Source organism: Adiantum capillus-veneris, chromosome 17, assembly GCF_014529385.1.
Source record: "Adiantum capillus-veneris isolate H3 chromosome 17, ASM1452938v2, whole genome shotgun sequence".
Taxonomy (NCBI): domain Eukaryota; kingdom Viridiplantae; phylum Streptophyta; class Polypodiopsida; order Polypodiales; family Pteridaceae; genus Adiantum; species Adiantum capillus-veneris.
In genome coordinates this window covers 104,948,662-104,965,708 of record NC_140947.1, presented here as the reverse complement: position 1 = coordinate 104,965,708, position 17,047 = coordinate 104,948,662, and the positions used below count along the sequence as shown (strand labels likewise).

General features: G+C 41.4%; 1 pseudogene; it reads right to left on the bottom strand.

Moving 5' to 3' along the window:
* Positions 1-8,693: 8,693 nt before the first annotated feature.
* Positions 8,694-9,407, bottom strand: LOC147437819 (TATA-box-binding protein pseudogene; annotated as a pseudogene).
* Positions 9,408-17,047: the final 7,640 nt, after the last annotated feature.

The following is a 17,047-nucleotide window of genomic DNA, read 5'->3' as shown; positions in this document are numbered from 1 at the left end:
TACTTGTTTCTTGGGATAGAAGCATAAAAATTATTGCATATTCTTACTTACAATACACAAATACCAATATTCTCTAATCTAATTACTTTCACTCGTTAAAGTTCAATATTTTTCTAGACCAGAACTTATATTATTTGCTATCATGAACCGCCAAGCATAATTACACACACACACACACACACACACACACATACACACACACACACACACACACAGATATATATATACATATATATATATATATGTATGTATATATATATATATATATATATACATATATATATATATGTATATATATATATGTGTGTGTGTGTGTGTGTGTGTGTGTGTGTGTGTGTGTGTGTGTGTGTGTGTGTGTGTGTGTGTGTGTGTGTGTGTGTGTGTGTGTGTGTGTGTGTGTGTGTGTGTGTGTGTGTGTGTGTGTGTGATTTATGGCACATACAATTCAATAACATTTCTAACCAGCAATTCCAATTTTAAATCGATCCATGCAATGCCCTCATCTATTGTAGACGATCTTGCTTTTTTTTGTTGAAAAAGGTAAAATTATATTAGAAAAGGTAAAGAAAGGAATACAAAGGACCCATAGGTAGAGGGCGGAACAGCCCCATTGATACTTATTGTTGATAGAAGCTGATGGAGAAACGTGTAGAGAGTATGTCAGGCAAGGGCTACCAGTACGTCATTGCACGGTAATATTTAAGCGAGCATGTATATGATTGTGGTGAGCAAAGCAGAAAAATGCTTTGACAAGCATCCCTTTTTTCCACAAGGAACTTATGTGGGTCTCAACCTAAATAAAACAAAGTTCTTCCTAGGAAAACTTCCACATCAGCTCTTTCAGACCTCAATATAACAATGTAGAATATATATGTCCTATATATAACTTCTTGATTGTCAACAAAGACTAAGGTTAGATGGATCTCTCTCTCTCTCTCTCTCTCTCTCTCTCTCTCTCTCTCTCTCTCTCTCTCTCTCTCTCTCTCTCTCTCTCTCTCTCTCTCTCTCTCTCTCTCTCTCTCTCTCTCTGGGATGGGAAAACGTACTCTTTGTCTATATTACATTTTTATATTACATCTTTCAGACCCTCAAAGAGCGTCTATATATCTCCTCATTTGCCTCTGTATTAGTTGAGGCATCGACACATAATCTTCCATAAGTTTATTTTTCATGAGTCCCCATGGCAATCTAATGCTTTGGTCCCAATCATCAAAGATACCTGCATTTCTTATTTGACAAATAAACAAAACCATCCATATCCTGACCAGTATAATACAAGTGTCTAAACCAACATCCTTAGATCGGACAAGACCAAAAACACATTGGAATTTGGTAATCTTAATCTGGCAACAAAGCATGCAGTAGTCTTGCAAGGTTTTCCACCACAATTTCACCACTCTAAAATCAAAAAAAATTGTTTCATAGATTCCATTTTGTTGCATCTAGTACACATGTCATTCATTACATTTTTCCTGCCTAAGTTCCCCAATAGGTAGTGCTCTGGTGATGATCCTCCGAAGAAATACTTTATGTTTGAATGAGCAATGCATTTTCCAGATACAATGAAATCATTGTAGCCACCATTGGTGACTTTTATTCATTCCCCATATTCTATTACATCGGATATGTATATTAGAATTAGGCAATAACAATGGATAGAAGGTACTGGTAGGGGATGTCCACCAGTTCGATGAAGAGTGTGGCAATTCCCAGTCTTTGAACATTTGAGTTGAATTTTGATTACAAGGAATGTGAAGGTTGAACACAGAGGCAGCAAGCAGTCCCCATGGAATGCTCGGTCCATTTCCCAATTTGTACAGTCTTCAAGCAAACAAAAAAGCCACCAACTGCCTATTAGAGTCCACGACTTGTTCAATGGCACTAACACCTCTTTTAAAAAGAACAAGAGATTTTCTCCCCATCAACAAAGCAAGAGCCATTTTAAAAACGAAACTCCAAAAGCATGATTCCACGCCTAGGGAATTATTAGTATATCTGGCTTGACCTAAACCAATTTAGTAAGAACATTTTCCAAGAAAGCACGAGCATATTACCAGTCAACCCGCACAGTTTCAATGGTGTTGCAATGAATAATCTATCCCACTGACACATATCCCAAGAGCCATGAAAATACATTATGGATTTACGAACCAAAAACCACAACAACCTGAACCAACATTTATATGAGTTCAACATGTGCTTGATTAAAGTCGCCCTTCTTGCCAGCATGTGTATTTTCAGGTTCGGTATCCCAATACCTCCCAAGGAAATAGAGTCCCAAGCAAGCTAGGCAGTATGGGATGCACCCCATAAAAATTTAATGAACAAAGATCTAATTCTGAGCAGAGCCTTATCAGACCAATCCAGCAAAGATAGAAAATACAAAACATATGGAATCATGATTGATTGCAAAATTTTGACTCTAACATGAAAAAGCCATTCATCATAGTACCATTTAGCAACCTTAGTATGCAGTTTGGTTTCTACCTATACAGTCAGTTTGTTGAAGATGATGAAACAGGAAACAGAAGGAAGATACCAACTCAGAGTAGGAAGAAGATGGAGAATGAGAAGACACAGAGCTTGCGTACGAGATCTCTGTAGTCTATCTCTCTGTATTAGAATAATAGAGTGTTTTCAAACTCAGAGCTACAAAGCTTATATGAGACCCTAAGAGATAAGGTGTCCTTTCACACCAGATGTCCAGGGGGAAAAACCCAGTGGAAGAAAAGTGCCCCTGGTGAAGCGCGTATACACACTAACACTACTACATGTCTACAAATCCCCCCTGTAGTGATAGTGTGAATCCGTACAAGGTAGCAGATCATCATGTGTATGAGAGTAAGCCCAAAGCTTTTCGGAAAGCTTCAAACTTTTCTTGTGATAACACCTTCGTAAATAGATCTGCAATGTTATCCTGTGCAGGACAGTAAGTTAGTGTGATCTCCCCTGCATGTAGCCTTTCCCTGACATAGTGGTAGTGAACCTCTATGTGCTTTGTTCTTGCATGAAATACTGGATTCCTTGCAACTGCCATAGCACTCTGACTGTCAGTGAAAATGGTAGTGGGTGCCTGTTGACACTCACAAAGATCTGCCAATAACCTGTGTATCCATACACAATCAACTGTTGCCGTGAAAGCTGCCCTGTACTCAGCTTCACAAGTTGATGTAGCCACTGTGGGTTGCTTCTCGCTTAGCCAAGATATACATGCATTTCCCAAGAAAAAACAATTCCCACTTGTGGAATGTCGTATGTCAAAATCACGAGCCCAATCTTAATCGTTGTAACCAAGAAGCTGCATAGAACTGTGCTTTCCATACATATCCCCCCTTGGAAAGAACATGAAAAGATTAGGGGGGATATGTACGTGAAAGGTAACGAAGTATGCGCTTCACAGCCTGCCAATGATGCATACCTGGGCTGTGCATAAATCTGCTTGCTTGTGAAATCCCAAATTGAATGTCTGGACGAGTGTTGCCTGCCAAATATATCAAGCAACCAACCGCTGCTGCATAAGTATGTACATCAAAAGGTTCTCCAGCATCGTGCATGCTCAACTTTGATCCAGTTTCTACAGGTGTAGAGATTGGTTTACAATTTTGCATACCAAACTTGTCCAAAATTTTATGCAAATATTTTGCCTGCAACATGTATATGCCATCCTCTGATTGCACAAACTGAATACCCAAGTAATAATGTAGCAAACCAAGATCAGACATCTCAAAGGTTTTTCTCAAAGCATCTTTAAATGCTTCAATTTCATCTACAGTATTGCCTGTAAGAAGCATATCATCCACAGAAAGTGTTAGCATAATGAGAACTCCATCTCTCTTTTTGACATACAAAGTATTTTCTGTTGGACTATTCTGAAATCCCTGGCCAATCAAATAAGTATGTATCTTCTCATACCATGCTCTTGGAGCCTGTCTGAGACCATACAAAGCTTTACGCAATCTACATACCTTTTGCTCTTGACCTTTTACAAAAAAACCACTTGGTTGACTTACATAAACTTCTTCCTGCAAATCACCATTCAAAAAAGCAGTTTTGATATCCAACTGATGCACTTTCCAACCATGATGAGCAAAAATTGCAACTAGTGATCTAACTGTGGACGCACGAGAAGTAGGAGCAAAGGTTTCATCATAATCTATGCCTTTCTGTTACGCATAGCCTTTTGCCACAAGCCTTGCTTTGCACCTGTCAACAGTACCATCTTGTTTCCTTTTTACCTTAAAAACCCACTTTGTACCAATAGGCTTTTTACCTGTAGGCAAGTCCACTAGATCCCATGTATGATTCTTATGAATAGAATCAATTTCTTGCTGCATAGCATCTTTCCACTGAACACGCTCTAAAGCTTGTTCAAATGTATCAGGCTCATCTGCATCACAAAGAGTGCTAAAGCAAGCCAAATCTACTAGCTCTCTGCCAAAAGTAGTACCAGTACATGTTTTTCACGGCAACGGTGTATCCAACTTGCTATCCTGCAATGTTTTTTGAACCCATTTAGGCAAGGTTCTTTCTTCCCTGAGAACTTCTTGCTCTTCACGCACAATTTCCTCTACATCATGAGGTGTCACATGCTGATCAAAAGATTGATCAAGATTATCAACATGTTGTGATTCTTGATTCTCCACAAAAGAAGGACGCAAAACTTCAAATACATCATGTGTCTGCATATGAGGTACATCAAAAGCTACCATAGGTTGAACAGTAGTTTCTACAAAAATTACATCACGACTTTCAAAAATCTTGTTTGTAGCAGGATTGTAAAGTCTATAACCTTTACTTCCACTACTGTACCCCACAAATATACATTTGATTGCCTTATCATCAAGCTTCCCATGTAACTGCTGAGGGATGTGAGCATAAGCAAGACAACCAAAAACACGAAGATAATTGACTGAAGGTTTTCTGTTATACCAAGCTTCATATGGAGTAATGGTCTTCAAGGCACGAGTAGGACACCTGTTCAAAACATGTGCTGCACAAGCAACTGCCTCCATCCATAGCTTATGAGGAAAACTCTTAGCCTTGAGCATACATCTAGTCGTCTCCATTAAAGACCTGTTCTTCCTTTCTGCAACACCATTCTGTTGTGGTGTGTATGGCATAGTGCATTGGTGCTTAATGCCTTTCTTTCCCAAAAAATCCTTAAATGCACCTGACATGTATTCACCTCCTCGATCGGTACGAAAAGTCTCTACTTTGCAACCTGTTTCATTTTCAACCATGGTGACATAATGTTGAAAAATTGCAAACACATCTGACTTTGCTTTGAGTGGATACACCCAACAAAACCTGGAAAAGTCATCAATGAAGGTCACAAAATAAAGGTTGTTTCTCATAGATGGCGTCCTCATAGGACCACATACATCACTGTGTACAAGCTGCAACTTTCGTGTCCCTCTAACTTAACCATCCTGCGAAAATGCAAAGCTGTGCATCTTTCCAAGAACGCAACCTTCACATACATGTCTTGGTGGCATCTCCAATAAAGACAAATCATGCACCATATTATGACGTTGTAAAGTCATCAAACTGCCATAACCAACATGCCCAAATCTAGCATGCCACAACTCAGCATCCTGCATGGCCTGAGTCTTTGTTTCTGCAATACATACCTGAATCTGCTTTTCATAACGATCTAGCACAAATAGTCCATTTTCCAGCGTACCTGTAGTGATAAGAGAATAACCATTCTCTCGATCTCGTACAACACATCTATCATCCTCAAAAATGACCCAAAGACCATTTTTTGCAAGAGAGGATACAGACAACAAATTCTTCTTGATCTCTAGAACATATAAGACATCTGGAAAGCATAAATCTAAACCATCTGAAATGGTAATCAAAATCTTACCAACGCCTTTGATTGGATAAGAAGCATTATTTGCACATGTCACCTTCTTTCCTGCTGGAGCTGCATCCAATGAACAAAACAAATCCTTCCTTGAAGTAATATGCCTGGATGCACCACTATCAAAGTACCAAATCATTTGTGTCTCGTCAACACTGTAAGCAGAAAAATCTAAACATACTACGAAAGCATAAGAATCCTGTACAAAGTTTGCAGACTCTTCTTTAGCTGTAGAAGAATCACCAGATCGAAGCTGAAACAACCAAACTTGACTCTTTCTTCTTTTCTTTAGCAATTCGCTTTTTACACTCACTAATGTAGTGACCAGGTTTCTTGCAGTAGTTACATTTACCTTTCTTCTTGGGCTTGTCGGAATCACCTTTAGACTTCTCTGAAGATTGTCCTACATCAGACTTGGAGTGATGAGCACTCTCTTTACCCTTGTTTTTGTTCTGTACAACAAGAGCATGATCCATACTATCCACCTGTAAAGACATGTTCTTACGTGATTGATCCTCCTGCAATAGCAAAGCCACTAACTCTTCAAAACGAAGAGGCTCAGGATTAGCTCGCAAAGACAGAGTCAAAGAAGTCTGAAAAGTCAAATAAGATGGTGGCACTGAATTGAGTGTTTTGAGAACCAAGTCCTTCTCTGGAATCACTTCATTAATGCTAAGCAATTGCTCTTTAAGATCCTTGATTTTTGTAAGATGCTCGACGATATCGTCACCTTCGTCCATCTGTATTTTGTCAAGTTGTTTCTTCAAAAACTCTATTCTGGCAACGTTTCTTCCTCCAAACATAGCTTGCAGAGTGTTCCAAGCATCCTCAGAAGTTCTGCAAGATCTGATATGTGGTGTGATTGTCCTCTTTATGGTTAAGGCAATCACAGCCATAGCTTGTGCATCTTTAGTATCCCATTTCTTTTGCTCTGGAGTGACTTGTGAGGGTCATGCACCAACAGCTGCACCACGACCAGGCATGGCAGGTGCAATGCTACCTGGACGAACTTCATCTCCAGATACATAATCCCACAATCCTTTACCAACCAAAATATTTTTGGCCATAAAAGACCGAGGAGAATAGTTGGTACCATCCAATTTTTCTTCGGATGTAAACGCACCAAAAATCTCTTTCTCCTTAGATTGAGCCATACTGTGGATGCACACAAGAGAGCAAAAGAACCTCAAAGAGATTCACAAATCTCCTCTCCAATGCAAGCAAAACTCTACACAAAATCTCAGCACAAAGCTAAGACAAGCTGCTTCCCAAAAGAACTATTTACCTGAAGAAAATCTATCAAAAAGCACACCCTCTTGATCTAAACGCCTCTGAAAAGTAACTTCTGCTACGCTACTCAGAACAAAATTCTGAGGGCTCGAACGGCTTCAAAAGGGGGGTAAAATCGTAGGTCGTCTGATGAGAATACTTCCGGAACGTCGAGGATGCTCCCACGAGCAAATTTTCCAAAAACTGCCTGAAAACTGCGATTGCGCACATGGACGCGAAAACGCAAGTAGAGGCTCTGGAAATCACCTTGCTCTGATACCAATTGTTGAAGATGATGAAACAGGAAACAGAAGGAAGATAGCAACTCAGAGTAGGAAGAAGGTGGAGAAGGAGAAGACACAGAGCTTGCGTACGAGATCTCTGTAATCTATCTCTCTGTATTAGAATAATAGAGTGTTTTCAAACTCAGAGCTACAAAGCTTATATGATACCATAAGAGATAAGGTGTCCTTTCACACCAGATGTCCAGGGGGAAAAACCCAGTGGAAGAAAAGTGCCCCAGGTGAAGCGTGTATACACACTAACACTACTACATGTCTACACAATTGTTGGGCTGATACATCAAGACCAATGAGGTATCCCAGATGCCTGAAGATGGTGTCTCTAGGTATCCTTTGCCCTTTCCATATGAGAGAATCAAAACCCACAACGCAGAGACATCAATAAGATTGTATTTGCCCGAAATTATTTCAAGACCAGCAAGCACAGAGTAGACACTCAAATAATTCTTGCATTTATCAATGTTTGCATTTTCAACTTGAAGAAAGGTCAATGTTTGCATTTTCAACTTGAAGAAAGGTCAAGGTATCGTCAGCAAGCCCTAGGGCCACCACCTGCTCCTGTCCTACCTGCAACCTTCTAATTATATTGCCAGCCTGAACTTGGGCAGATAGAAAGCAAAACAGAGGATGAGCAGCTACTACAAATAGTAGAGGGCTGAGGGGACAACCCTATTTGACTGATCTGCCTATGGACACTTTACTAGACAACCTTCCATATATCAATATGTTTGAAGTAGAATCCTCCCCAAGTAGCATAATGCAAGATGCAATTTTTTCCCCAAATCCCAATTTTGCCATTACTCTTACTACAAAGTCCCAAAGAATGGAGTCAAATGCTTTGGCAAAGTCTAGCTTCAGCATACTCTCTCTCTCTCTCTCCCTCCCCAATGGACGTGGTCACACCATGATATATAGAAATATATTATTGGTTATTATGAACGGGGCGATAATAAATTTTGAGCGCTTCTGCCTATACTGTGGCAGCAGCGCTCTCCATTAAAAATTACGAAAGAGAAGCATGAAAAAGGCCATGTCTCACTCAATAAGTTAGCTGCATTAATATTCATATACAATTGAAGAGTAAACTATGTACAAAAAGGCTGCATTCTGATTACGAAGGGAAATAAAATCAGATCCCCGTCTGTTTGAGCAGTTGATTTTGTACAATTAAGCTGTGTTCTCACTGGGTGATCTTTAGAAATCCTTCGGCAATTGATTTCGATTATTTATGGTCCAACCTCATAATCAATAATATTTCATGAATTCCTGTGCTGCAAGAGAATCGGGTAAAGCCGTTGGAATGCTTCCTTTATCAATTGGATATTGGAACCCATGAGAAGGGTCTTGCCAGAGGGGAACACAATGTTCATCACCTTAATGCGTGGATTTTTCATCCTGTATACAATTGGTTGCTGCGCCGGTGCCTTGAGGTTATAATACCGCACATTCTCCTTATGTTGGGCTTGTAATCCTGCCAAATCGATGGGAAACTTCACATCACAAGTTGCCAGCTTTTGGAGTTTCTGGAACCTGTCGAACTTCACCTTGTTTCCCAGTCTTTGCATGATACGCGCGAATTTCCGAGCTGCGAGCAAGGCATCCCCGTCATTCTTTGCTCCTCTGCATATCATCTCCCCTGTCTTGAAGATCAAGGCAGTGGTCTTTGGTTCGCGGATCCACATCAGTACCGCTGGGTGCTGGTCAGGTTTATAATCTGAATTTATTGCTTGTCTCGCGATATGCTTGAGGTCAATCTCGCAGCCCAAGTTCACCTTGCATGCAATACTTTGGATTTTAGGCTCTGGTTGTAAGGGACTTGGATCTGACATTTCCTTCATATTGGGTGTTGTATTACTTGCGGTACTTTCTATGTCTATGGGGGAGAGGGCCACTTCACCATCATCGCCACGTATAGCAGAAGTTGGGATGGCCATAGAAATCTGCTCATCTGCAATAGACGTACTAGTCATGCCGCTCCAAAGGGGCCCGGTTGGCTCCCCATGCTCTGTACCGACGTATGTTGGTCATATGTTTGTCTGTCAGATGTTGGTCTGTCGGATTTTGTTGGTCAGTCAGATGTTCCTTAGTCGGAGCTCCGAAAACTCTTGATATATTTGATCTAATCTGGCATCTGCTTCATCTGTTGATAAGTCGACATGCTGATCGACCATACTGAGTTGCGCACATGAGCCACCGCCCACGTTTTGTGCTTCATATATCATGCTTTGCAATTGGGCATAATCCCCTAAATAATTCATAGATTGCACGAGAGCGTTTTGGTCTGTGGATAGGCTGGGTGGATGAGCTGCATCAATTTGTAGGGTTGCTTGTTGTGTAAAATTGATAGAAGTTTGTACATCTGTGCTGGTGGAATTAATAAATGGTTGGCATTGTTCCAACTGCGCCGCCATCATGGAGATGTTGGCAGATTGTGCGGGCGGCAGCTTTGAGAGGCCACCAGCGGCGGCGGCGCAGGGTTGGCCTGTGGGTATCGGCAAAATGGGATTATGGTTGGACTGAGATGGAGCATTGAATGGCAGTGGTGGTTGGAAACTTGCTGCTGAATTAACGAAGTTGCGAGGTGAGGTATATATGGACCGGCCATGATCTGCAGGTAGATATGGGTATGGCAATGCAGGTGGTGGAGGATTATAATGAGGTATATTGGGTGTTGTATTGTATGTGAATGCTGGTGGAGGTATGGTTGTGCTAATTTCTGGTGGAGGTGTGCTTGTGCTTGTGACATAGCTGGTGGGAAAAGCGAGAGGATTATTTGTTATATGCTGGCCGGCTGCCAGTGCAGTACAGGTAGCTGGACTTGGAGGTGGTGGATCAATATATTGCATAGGCGCAGCTGGAGATGGTGAGGGCTTCTTGCGATAAGCACGGCGAGTCTGGCGAATTCGCTCCGTATGAAGAGCACGCATTCGGTTCACGTCGTCGACCGTGAGCCAGGTCCAATCCTGCACATTATTAACGTCGACAGCTGCCTGCGGTACTGTCTCAATATTATTATATTGTACTCCTGCAGGCAAAATGACGTTGTTGTAGCCTGCTGCTGGGTATTGCAACGTCGTATCACACTGCAGCTAGTCGACCGCAACGCCATCAATTAGAGAAATCACCAAGGATTAGGGTTGAGGATTGTCCGCCTGCTTGCGCCTGCACAGCTGCTAATTAGAGCTCTTATAATTGCCCGTGGTTTGCTCAGCTTTTATATACATTTTAGGGACGCGCTTGCATGCATATAACCTCCAAAAGCAACGCGTACAAATTATTAGAAAATGTCGCAAAAACAACACGTCCGTGAAAAGCATTTTAGAGCACCAATGTTCAGGAAAATTCATTTTTGCAACCATATTCTCCAATAAACAATTTTGAAAATTTGAGCTAATTTCTACTCTATTTCCTCATAATCTAGGCTGAATTTTTCCTTTCCCTCTTCCCTGATAAGGGAATTTTAAAGCAGCACATTGTAAGCTAGCTCACACAGCTCGTTCCGGACATTCGCTGCATCCCATCTCGGTAACCAAAAGTTGCCAACATCACTCATGACCAGTGCTCGGGAAAAAGCAATTTCACAAACATACAATATCCTGTTTAGGGTAGATTTAAAGAGGAAAACAACCCTCATTTTTTGCAATTTAACTCTATCTTCTTGAATTTTTCAAGCGGGTTTTCTCCTTCTCCCCCTCCCACAAGAAGATCTATGTAGGAAAATGGAGTCTTTCTCCGTGTTTTTCATACAATGCATAACATCATGAGCTTCTACTCGAGAGGCACCATGAGCTAGGTGCGATTGGGGGCAAGGGACCACCACCCCCCCCCCACCGGGCTGGCGGTCCCGTGCCCCCAATCGTGCCTAGCTAGGTATGCGGCGCCTCCCTCGCAAAAGCTCATGATGTTGAGGTAAGTCACAATGTGGGAAATATTGTGAGAATTCTTCCACAACTTCCTGTGTCCCTTCAACCGGCTATTTTGATTTTTCAACCGGCTCAAGGCTAAGCTGAGGCACACTTTTCCCAAACACTACTCATGACTTGCCATACGTAGATTTTGACAGGCGTTCAAAAATTTGATGCAAAAGCAGCTGTTAAAAACGAATGGGACTATCCTGCCTCAACATCACTACAGTTTTGCTAGAGTATTGACCTCGGATCCTATCAATTGAATGGCGCCATGTTTGGTTGCATTGTCCTCTTACTTATGCTTGCTTGTGTTATGTTTGGGAGAGGGTATGAATCATAATTGGAGAGTGTCCCATTATTGGGAGGCTTTAACCTATTGCATTTTACAATACATAATTACAATTATGTAATCTTAATGCATGGATTGTGTCACCCTTCAAGCATGGTAAACATGTTCATACATAAACAAATATATATAAACGTTCCTTTTGACTAGGTTAATGATGTTCTTTGATATCCTATCCAAGGCAATATCTTTGAGACTTCATTCTCTACTATAAAGGTAAATATAGAGATATTGCTCTTCAATATCTTAGCCATGGCAGTGGGCACTCAGAGTTCATTCTCAGGTATAACAACCCATCCAACCTTTATGTGAGCTTCTCACATAAACCCACATACATAGCTTAATGGTGTGTTATTTATCTTTACAACTAATAATTTCTTAATTTGGTTGCTTCAAGAGCCTTGTTCCAACTATAGCAAGACTAAAAGAGTATATTCTAACACCATCCCTCCTCAAAAACATTGTACAAACCTTGTAAGGTAGTTTATAGACACAAGGTTCCTTACCAGATATCCTAGAATACATTTACCTATGTTATACCCTTCTTGACCATGATGCTACAAGATGTGGTCACCACTCTTACTATCTTTGACCATGCTCCCAACAGTTCCTTCCAACTATCAAGACAAAGGTCCTCTCCCAAGGGGAGCTGGAAGTAAGGGTGTTATATATAGAATGAACGAGGAATGAGCCTATCTACAGAACGGTTTGGTGAGTGACTCAAGCCTATGGGTTTAGAGATGAGGGATCAAGGAGGGGCAAGGAATCAAATTTGAGAGCACAGCTACGGCAATGGTGTGGCCATGGTTCTCTCATTAGTATCAAAGCCACATTACGAGAGCATGCTGCTACATTGCATGAAGTTGTGCATGGAGGTTTTTCTTTAACATGAGGTGATGTTGATAAGAAATCCATTGAGGAATACACAAGTCAAAAATTTAATTCAAAAAATAGAAAAATTGGATTTTAACTTCAAAACAAGCATGGTTGCACAATTGAAAGGAAGTACAACAATTTTTGTGTGCATTCAACACACATGACTTTTCACGTCCTACTTTCAAGGAAGTTACTATTAATTATGTGGTAATAGATGCAAAGAATGTTCATTGCATCCAAGGTTCATTGATCGCATGCATGGTGAATTGATTGTATGGCTCAATTATTTGTGGTAATTGATAATTAGGCTACTAACCATGTTGACAATCATCAAGCATGCCTATTGAACAGGTACACCTGAGTATACAACTTGATTGTTTGAAAAAAGACTATGTTGCAATCGGTCTTGGTGAAGAGAAAGATACTTATGTGCTAAAGAGGGACAAAGATTCATGTTTTTTTGCATCAACTAAGATTTGACATGTAGACTTGACAACCAAGAGAGAGAATTAAGGGCAAAGGCATGAAAAACTGGCTTGATCATTCCATCCTTCTTAGTCTAGCTGGACGCCTTGTGGAAGCGCTCGGCCCTCACAAGCAAGGAAGCGACATTAAGGGCCACCCAGAGGCAAACCCTATATGTATGTATTTGATGTGTTTCCATGCACAAAACCCTTATTAGCAAAGAAATCTCTCTCTCTCTCTCTCTCTCTCTCTCTCTCTCTCTCTCTCTCTCTCGCTCGCTCTCACACACACACACACATACATATCCAAACTTACTTTCCTCACATTTTTGGCCATGATTGTCTGACCTACACATTTTTCTCTCCCAGCACAATGTGAGCTCTCCATTACAATTCTCCTCACCAGGATCTTTGAGCATCAAGAATCACGTATAAGCTGACACATAGCACATCACATGTATCTTTGGTCTCATAGTTCATATTTGACCTCTAAGGACAAGAATAAAATCTTTATATCTATCTATTTCTCTCTATAATAGATGTTTTGTTAAGCAGTCTAGCACCGCGGTGTCGTGATGTGGCAAGTGTGTAATGTGAAACTAAAAATATCTACCTCAACTTAATTTTTTTGATGTGTGGGACCAAATGCTACAATGTAAATAGTGTGATATGTGCGAAAACAGATGCCATGGTTGCAGGTGTGTACATATCTTGCCAGGCAGGCGAGGCCAGGGACATGGCACCGTTGCATGTTTTACCACATTAAAGCATGCCTAATTTGCTTTAGGAATGTACAAATGTCAAGTGTGTTGGGGTATAAAGCCCAATGTGGTCGCCCAGGTAAGTGGGCGGGCCGCCAGGTATGTACACATATTCTTTTGTAAAAAACCTAATAAGAACTCACTATGCTCTACACATTACAGTAGAGCGAGTTCACCATATCGTCGTGCTCTTCTTCTCGCACTCTCTCTCGCGTCGCACTTCCGCTCGTACTCCTTCAACTGGTATCAGAGCTCAGATCGAGGCTCGGGCCTGCACTGCAGGAAGCTAGAGTCACCTGTTTAGATTGGAGTGAGATTCGACAGGCGAAGACATGGTCCCAAATCCTATGAGGGATTCCGAAGGACTTGGTGTTCTCAGAATTTCATTCTAAGGTCATCTCGGCCACCGTTCGGCTTCGACAAAGTTCTGCGCAAGCCATTTTCGACTATGTGGTCTCGGCGGGTGCAGATCCGACTCTGCAAATTTGGGGTTTCGGCCTACTACTGCAGGTGCTGAGGATATCTGCACTACCAAAGTGCTGATTTCTGGCTGTCTACACATCGAAGGACGGCTCACAGTTCTTGGACGCGTGTCACATACGACACGGGCGCATCTACACACAGACTGTAGGCGACATCCACTAGTTCATCAGGTAGCTTGTGTTTGCTGCTTGATATTCCAGATTTCATCCTGACAGTACAGGTACTTCCACATGGGATGTATTGTCAGAGATGATGTATGTCTGTTGAGGGTTTGCTGGCTATGAGTCACGCAGCAAACAGCCGTCGCAACGGTTACAGCATACAATGGAAAATTTGTGGATGTATGACTTTGTGAGAAGTCTATGTATTTTCAGATTTACTGCAGCCTTTGTTGAGGGTCGAGTGAGGTTTTATTGAGCTGGGGGATTCTCGAATGTTGAGATCCTTTCGGTGATACAGGTCTTGGAGCGATCCCTCGAGCACCCTTAGATAGGCAACTAGGATGTATTGACTGTGAGTTAGACAGTTGGGATTGCATCTTTGCTTTACTTCCGTTGAGGCATTGTCGCAGTCTATGCTTACAGGACAGTGAGAGACATGAGTATAGGTGCAGGAGTACCCACAGCTTACAGTGTTAGAGAGACACTGGTTTTTTGAGCTGTTTTTTGGTCTGTTTTTTAGTACACCAGAGCCATTTTACAAAGGAGACTCCGCCAAAATTTATGCAGAATCTGAAGCTTTCTTGGTTCATTTGACAGGTTGATATTGGTTCAGAGGTCAGTTTACAGGGGAACCTCTGCCTAATTTTTCCCAGGAAGGTAAACTACTGTGAAGCGTAGCTATGGCTGGATCACAAGACACTGCTCTTTACAATATCAAGAAGCTGGATGGAACCAATTTCCCATTGTGGAAGAAGAAGATTTGGCACGTGTTGGTACAAAATAAGCAGATAAAACCTATAAATCTCAAGGGGATAAAACCAGAAGATATGGGCGAAGATGAATGGAGCGAAATGGATGAATTGGCACTTTCTACCATTATGCTGACTTTGGCAGAAAGCGTTTACTTCAATGTAGCAGACGAGATGTTGGCTTATCAAGCATGGACAAAGCTGAGTGATCTTTATGAGAAGCAGAGTGTAGCTTCACAGGTATACTGGCTTAAGAAGCTTGTTGACTTGAAGATGAAAGAAGGGACCCCTATGTCCAATCATCTCAATGAATTCAACACCATCTACAGTCAGTTGTCAGCTCAAGGTGTCAAGTTTGATGAACCTGTTAGAGCTATGTTCCTGTTGATCACATTGTCAGAAAGTTGGGACACTTTTCGCACAGCTTTGAGTAATTCTGCACCTCCAGATGGTTTGAACATAGCAGGTGTAGAAGGAAGTCTGCTTACTAAAGAAACCAATAGAAAGACAATGGACAAAGGGAAAGGAACAGCCTTAGTTGTCAGGGGAAGGACCAAAGAAAAGTACAAAGGTGGAAAGAGGAATCAGTCTCGTAGCAGGTCCCGCAGTGCTAAAGGCAAGAGTGACATAGAATGCTACCATTGTGGCAAGAAGGGTCACATGAAAAGAGACTGCAGAGAATGGAAAGCAGAAAAAGGCAAAGAGAAAGTTGAAGATCATGGTGAGAAGAACAAGTCCTCAGTGAAGATTCAAGAAATAAATGTGACAAACACTGTTGCAGAGGATGACAGTCTAGTGTCAGGAGACATCTACTTCTTGAAGAATACAATGTACTCAGCTCTTCTTACAGCATCTGATGGAAATGCACTGAGTGACTGGATTATAGACTCAGGGGCATCACTTCATGTGTCTCCAAACAAGGAGTGGTTTACCTCTTATGTGACCACTAAAGATCATGTTCGGCTAGGCAATGGGCAGACATGTGAGATCTTAGGTGTTGGAGATTTCCAACTGAAGTTTCAGAATGGCTCTTCTTTCACGCTGAAGAATGTGAGACATGTTCCCGCAATTACAAAGAGCTTGATCAACACAGGTTTACTTGATGATGCTGGCTACGTCACCACTTTTGGACAAAACATGTGGAAGATATCCAAGGGTTCGATGACAGTAGCACATGGAGTAAAGTCTGGAGGACTTTACATGATTTATGTATCAAATGTCTCTAAAAATGTAATCAATTTAACCACAGCCGAACGTTTCTTTGTGGCATAACCGGTTAGGACATATGTCCAAGAAGGGAATGGAAATCTTGTCTCGTTCTGGTTATTTGCCTGGCTTTTTATTTAATGATTTTGAATTATGTGAACATTGTCTGTATGGTCAGCAAACACAGCAGCCACATAAGCATAGAAGAAGTAGAAGAGATACACAGTTGGCACTTGTTCATAGTGATTTGTGTGGACCTATGCCTAACCTATCTCTAGGGGGAGCTTCTTACTTTATGACATTTATAGATTATTACTCGAGGAAAGTATGGGTTTACTTTCTCAAGCACAAGGATGAAGCGTTTAGTGTTTTCAAAACGTTTGTGACACTTGTGGAGAATCAGAGTGGCAAGAAGCTTAAATGCTTATGCACTGACAATGGTGGAGAGTATGTTTCAAAGGCCTTTCAGGACTTTTGTGAGTCAAAAGGTATAAAACGTGAACTTACTGCTCCTTACAATCCTCCTCAAAATGGTGTTGCTGAGAGGATGAATACGACCATACAAGAGAATGTCAGAAGTATGTTGTCTAATGCACCGCTGCCAAATGGGTTTTGGGCTGAAGCTGTATCAAGAGCTGTTCATCTTATAAATAGAT